The following is a 7,363-nucleotide window of genomic DNA, read 5'->3' as shown; positions in this document are numbered from 1 at the left end:
GATATAAGTAATCCTGATGCAAAAAAAAACGGTATATATGATATACTATTTCTGTTTCATTCATTCAAACACTTAATGGTTGTTTTCCTTTGAGCGATCAATGGTCGTTTTCTTCTTGATCCGACATTAGTATGGTGAAGTAATGACGTGTTGATCAATCATACTGAATCAACAATCGAGATGTGTTTGACGGTCTGAAATTGGTGCATTAGGGTTAATGACGGCACAAGGGTTGTGTTGTCAAAGAGTTATGCATTAGGGTTAATGACGACACAAGGGTTGTGTTGTCAAAGAGTTATGCATTAGGGTTAATGACGGAACAAGAGTGGTGTTGTCAAAGAGTTATGCGATTAGGGTTGTGACTGCGCAAGAGTTGTGCTTTAAAGTATCAAGTGTTCTTGTTAGAAGCTCATGCCAAACTTTGTATGTAACGACCATCTTCTGGATAATCTTCTTGATGTTCTTGTTAGAAGCTTCAATAGCCCCATTCATCTTGGGTCTATAAGGAGAAGAATTATAATGTGCAATCTTGAACTCGCTACACAGCTCTTTCATCATCTTGTTGTTCAAGTTAGATCCATTATCAGTAATGATCTTGTCTGGCACACCATAACGGCATATGAGTTGATTCTTGATAAACTTCACAACCACCTGCCTGGTCACATTTGCATATGATGCCGCTTCAACTCACTTGGTGAAGTAATCAATTGCTACGAGGATAAAACGGTGACCGTTCGACGCCTTTGGCTATATCATGCCAATCATGTCAATTCCCCACATGGAGAAAGGCCATGGTGATGATATAACATTCAGAAGTGTCAGGGGAATATGAATCTTATCCGCATCAATCTGATACTTATGGCATTTCTTCACATATTTGCAGCAGTCAGACTCCATTCTCAGCCAATAGTAGCCTGCTCTCAACATCTTTTTTTCCATGGCATGTCCATTGGAATAAGTATCGAATGAACCCTCATGGACTTCAGCCATTAACAGGTCTGCTTCGTGTCTATCCACGCATCTGAGCAGAACCATGTCAAAATTCCTCTTATAAAGCACATCACCATTGAGGTAGAAACTGCCAGATAATCTCCTCAAAGTCTTCTTGTCTTTAATAGATACCCCAGGCGGGTAAATCTGACTTTGGAGAAATCACTTGATATCATAATACCATGGATTATCATCTTTCACTTCTTCAACTGCAAATACATGAGCTGGTCTATTCAAGTGCATCACAGTAATATTGGGGACTTCATTCCAGAATTTCACCACAATCATCGAAGCAAGCGTAGCAAGAGCATCTACCATCTGATTCTCATCTCGATGAATATGATGGAAGTCAACCTCAATAAAGAACGTTGAAATCCTCCTCGCATAATCTCTGTATGGGATGAGGCCAGGCTGATTCATCTCCCATTCACCCTTAATTTGATTAACAACAAGGGCCGAATCACCATAAACATCAAGATGCTTGATCCTAAGATCAATACACTCTTCCAAACCCATAATACATGCCTCATACTCCGCCATATTATTCGTGCATTTGAAAGTTAGCCTTACTGTAAAAGGTAGTGTGACCTGAGGAGTAATAATTACTGCCCCAATACCATTTCCATATTGATTAACAGCACCATCGAACACCATGCCCCATCGAGAACCAGGCTCTGACCCTTCATCGAGTGTAGGCTCATTGCAATCTTTCATCTTCAAATACAGAATCTCCTCGTCTGGGAAGTCGTATTGAACAAACTGATAATCCTCAATTGGTTGATGTGCCAAGTGGTCAGCCAAGATACTACCTTTAATAGCTTTCTGAGCTCGATACTCAATGTCATACTCAGACAACAGCATCTGCCAACGGGCAATCCTCCCAGTTAAAGCAGGCTTTTCAAAGATATACTTGATTGGATCCATTTTAGATATCAACCAAGTCGTATGATTTAACATATATTGGTGTAAATGCTTAGCAGCTCAAGCTAAAGCACAACATGTCTTCTCAAGCATTGAGTATCGGGACTCACAATCAATGAATTTCTTACTCAGATAGTATATAGCATAGTCTTTCTTCCCTGATTCATCTTGCTGACCCAATACACAACCCATAGAGTCCTCAAGAACGGTCAAGTACACAATCAATGGTCTCCCTTCAACAGGCGGAGACAGAATCAGAGGCTCGGACATATATTCTTTGATACTGTCAAAGGCCTTCTGGAAATCCTCAGTCCAATCATGACGCTGATCTTTCCGGAGGAGCTTGAATATTGACGCACATGTGGCAGTCATGTGGGATATAAATCTCGAAATATAATTCAAGCGGCCAAGAAAACCTCGGACTTGCTTCTCAGTTTTGGGTGCAGGCATCTCTTGTATTGCTTTGACCTTGGCAGGATCAACCTCAATACCTCTTTTACTGTCAATGAAGCCCAATAACTTGCCGGAACGGACTCCAAATGTACACATGTTTGGATTCAAGCAGAGTTTGTACTTCCTCAAATGCTGAAAAATCTTCAACAAGTGCTCTACATGTTCAACTTCCGTTCTTGACTGCGCAATCATATCGTCAACATACACCTCGATCTCTTTGTGCATCATATCATGAAACAAGGTAGTCATAGCACGTTGATATGTGGCTCCGGTGTTCTTCAAACCGAAGGGCATCACTCGATAACAGAATGTTCCCCAAGGTGTGATGAATGTTGTCTTCTCCATATCCTCGGGTGCCATTTTAATTTGGTTATAACCGGAAAATCCATCCATAAATGAGAATACATTGAATTTAGTTGTATTATCTACCAACATATCAATATGTGGCAGAGGAAAATCATCTTTCAGACTAGCTTTATTCAGGTCTCTATAGTCCACACACTTTCGGACTTTTCCATCTTTCTTGGGCACGGGCACAATATTGGCCACCCATTGAGGATATGTAGAAGTCACCAGAAACCCCGCATCAATTTGCTTATGAACTTCTTCTTTAATCTTCACTGCCATATCGGGATGAGTTCTTCTGAGCTTCTACTTCACAGGCACACACTCAGGCTTCAAAGGCAGGAAATGTTGCACGATATCTGTATCTAGACCAGACATGTCTTCATATGACCAGGCAAAGACATCGACATATTCTCGTAGTAACTCAATCAACCCCTTCTTCACAGACTCTTCCGAGAGTGCCTCAATCTTCAATTTGTGAGCACAATCCTCAGACCCCAAGTTGACTGTTTCTAGATTCTCGAGATGTGGCTGAATGAACTTCTCTTCGTGCTCAAGTAGAAGGGTAATCTCATCAGGAATCTCTTCAACATCATCTTCTTCCGCCTCAAATACAGGGAACTCAAAGTTGGGAGATGGTGTTGGATCATTATGTTCAATGGGTTTGATCAACCTGCATAATGATTTTGAGATAAAAGAGATTTCAGATTTCAAACAAAGAAAACCCATATGCAAATGAAAAGATTGATTTTATTCTCTTTTTTAGGGTTTTATGGTGATCACCAATTTCATGCAAAAAGCAAAAAGTGAAAATAATTTGGAAAAACAAACATTTAACATGTAATTATTGAATGAATATCATTGTATTAATGTGCCAACAATGTCATCACTTCTCCTTTTGGCATGGCAGAAGGGTTTTTAAACAAAAAGTGAACATATTACGTGGACTTATTGACAACTGTTGGAACATCAACATCGACCTAATTATTGCAGACTCCTCCAGGGATGACAAAGTTGCCAGAATCTTCCTATAAGACCCCAATTTTGTCCCTAAGATCCCTCATGGCATCATATCATGTCATATCATTGCCTCAAGGATCTTTGTGCACCTTTGCTTCCCTCCTAGTGGGTGGGTTATCTTGTGAGTGTGGTTCTTGATCACCAAGCATGTATTGCATTTGTATACCATTGCTTTTCATCTGTCTATTAACCAAAGGTACAAAAATATTGTCATCTAACCATGTTACTTGCAGATGAAGCAAATTAGGTCAAATCAGTCAAAGTCAGTCATTGAGATAGATGGTGGCCATTCTTGAAGAATTTGGGCACCATGATCATTCATCAAGAGTTCATATGAGTTGTGACATCATTTTGGATCAAGATATCAAGTGGTAGGGGCTTGGAATTCATCAGAACATGGTTCAGTCAACCAAAACCCTAGCAAAGTCAACTGTGGTCAACTGTGCATTTAATTAGTGATTTGATGATGGGAATTGGTCTGAGAAGTCTCATTCATGTCCATATAAGCCTCATATAACATGTCAAACATCCACAGTGAAGAATTTGAAGTCAAACAAGAAATTTCCAAAAATAGAAAGTTGACCTGTAATTGGAATTTGCCAAAAATGGAAAGTTCTTCTCCTCAAATTTACATCATCATACAAGCTTCAAATGAATTTTTGTCCAACATGAAAGTTGAAGTTCTTGTTCTCCCATTTCCAAAAAGTCCAAGAACACTCATTTCTCATTTATGGTTGGCAAGTTATGATCAAATCATTCTCAAGAATTTTTGAACTTCAAAGTGGCATATCTTCCAAACCATTTGGCCAAATTGAGTGGGGTTTTTTGCTACAAGTCATATTTGATGTGCTCTATCCAAATCCTTCATCACAATTCACCAAAAATCAACCAATCAAAATGGCATTTTTTAGTTGACTTGAATTAAAAAGGAAAGGTAAAAAAGTTGACTTTCAAAATAACCATTTCCATTGTTTTCTACCAATTGAAAATGTTCAGAAATGACATTTTGGATATGCTTAAAGCCCATTTTCGCAACTGTAGCCATGCCCATGCAATTTTGGTTTAATTTCACTAATTGCCAAAAACATGTCATTTTGAGCTAAATTGGATTAACACTTCCTTAACCAAACTTAGCAACATAAAGCAGAGTATATATGCTGCATTTTCTGCTGAGAAAACCCTAGCCACACTTCATAAACAGAAAAAATTTCATTCTCTAAAATACTCTCATTCTCCATTTGAACTTTTTTCTAAAAATCTTCATAAAAACTCGTGCTACTGTGCATTGTGCCATCATTCACCATCTTTTTGGAAGCCATTGCAAGCCTTGTTTTACAACTGTAAGGCCAAGATCACTACTATTCCATTAAGCTTCATCCATGGCAGATTTCGACTGGAGCTGTTTCAAAGCTTGTTGAGCTAAAGTTCATTGTCCATTCATCAATACCAACCTTGTTGAGCTTCTATTTCTACTTGGCACGGCCAGAAAACCACAAATCATCATTGTTCTTCAAATCTGGTAAGATTTTCGACTCTCTCATTTTTCAAAATCATGCTATGCCTTATGAAGATTTTGCCATGCTGATTATTTTGAACTTTGAATCGTGGCAAATGGTTGAGTATTTTGAGAGTTATGTTGTCATGAAGTTTCATATGTGAATATTGTTTTTGCTTAGTTCTCTTTTGTTAGCATGAGTTAGTGTAGATTAAGGTTAGAATGTTGATGAGCATCGTTTGCTGGTTTGATTGGTATGCTTGTTTTCCATTTCTGGGACAAAAATTTCATTTCGATTGTTGATGATGATGAACAGTGCCATAAACCCTAGTTTCAGTAACCCAGAAATTGTGTTTGTTCATTTGGAACCTGTGTTTTGCATGGAATCACTATTTCATTAGCCATGAGCCAATCAGCGTGAAACACATCCTTAAGTGAAACACAGAGTTTCACTTAAGGGACCGGCTATTTACCATATTGCCACTGCCGGATTTATATTTAATTAATTCATTTTCTTTTCTCAATTTTTATTTCATTTTATATACCAACTTAGAAAAATCATAAGTTCTTCAATTTTCATCCAAATTTCATGGGATTTTTTGTGGAATGATCCTCATGACCTCTAGTTTTTTATAATGATTTTTCCAGATTTTTTGCATGTATGGATTTTAAAATGTGCTAGGGTTTGTTCATGTTGTCCATTTTATGTATGTCTTGCCAAATTGATTGTGAAATGATGATACCTTATTCAATGCCTCCCAAATTTTTTGTGCTTAAACTAGACATGTTCATGGTGATTTTGGTGTAGAGTTTGTGAATTTATCATTTATGGTTGTGGAGTTATGATTTTTTGAATAGGGGTGTGACAATTTGTGTCACACCATTCATGTCCAACTTCATGATTTTATTTAACATGCTTATTGAACTCAAATTGGTCTGAATTTTTGCATGAACATACTTGTGGGTGTTTAGTTTACATGTGAAGTTTTCTGGAATTATTGATGGCATTTCCTATTTGATTGGAATTTTCTCCCCTGTTTGGTCATTTGTTGACTTTTTGTGACACATGTTCTCATTTGATTTGTGAAATTCTCATGCTTAATTGGATGGACTTGAAATTTGACATGTGATTTGTAGACATCTTAAGGTTTGTCATGGTTTTAGTCCCATTCATTTCTCATATGTTGTCACTGTTTTATGATTTATTGAAGTTGGTGCATGTTTGGTTGACTTCTTTGAGCATGCTTGAACTTGCCTTGCCTTTCTGATTTTCATTGACCAACTTCCCTTTATCCAAATAAGCTGAAATTTGGTATGCTTAACATGTTATGGATGATGTTTGAGCGTGATTATTTGAGATTTTTTTTGAAATGTTTGTGATTGGATTTGAGTTGAATCATTCTGTTGACTTCTTTGAGGTTCTATATGACATGCTTTGACCTAATTTGTTTGTGAAATGATAATGATGAATGATATGAACATGATATCACTTGGGTTTGTTTCTTAATTGCTTGAACTTGATTTTGGATAGCTCTCACTTGCTGTTTTGGATTTCTTATCTCTTTTTGACCCTAGGCTTGTCCTAGTGGTCATGTTGCTCATGTTTTGAGTTGTTTTTTCAGGTTAAGCAACAAATGCCTTAAAGAAACTTATGCAAGTTGATTGAGCTTGATTAATTATCATGAACTAACTTATTTGTTTTGTAGGATGTTTAGCTCATATGCTTTGAGCTTTGTGCATTGCACATTTGAACAATTGTGTTGACTGTTGATCCCTATCTCATTTTGATTTAACTTTGAATTGTATATTGATGTTGTCTGACTGGTTTCAGGTACTTTAGTTGCTATTAGTTCCTTGTGAACTTTGCTTTGCTTTGCTTGATAAGAAATTTGCATTGAGGTAGAATCTCTTATTCTTCATGTAGTCTGGAAGACCTGGCCTGTTACTTGGCCAGGCAACTGTCTGAAGTCCTCCTTAAGAGGCCATGTTTTTGCTTGTTTACTTTTGTCCCAAGCAGGAAAAGTCCTCATTTGAGGCAATTGGTAGACAAAAGAGATATGTAGCCTATCTCCTACTATTCTGTGAGTCACTCATATTGCTCACACTACTTGTGTTTGATGCATGTTGAGTAAATACCCA

This window comes from Lathyrus oleraceus, chromosome 3 (genome assembly GCF_024323335.1).
Source record: "Lathyrus oleraceus cultivar Zhongwan6 chromosome 3, CAAS_Psat_ZW6_1.0, whole genome shotgun sequence".
Lineage (NCBI taxonomy): Eukaryota > Viridiplantae > Streptophyta > Magnoliopsida > Fabales > Fabaceae > Lathyrus > Lathyrus oleraceus.
The sequence above is the reverse complement of the archived record's forward strand: the minus strand, read 5'-3'. Positions refer to the sequence as shown.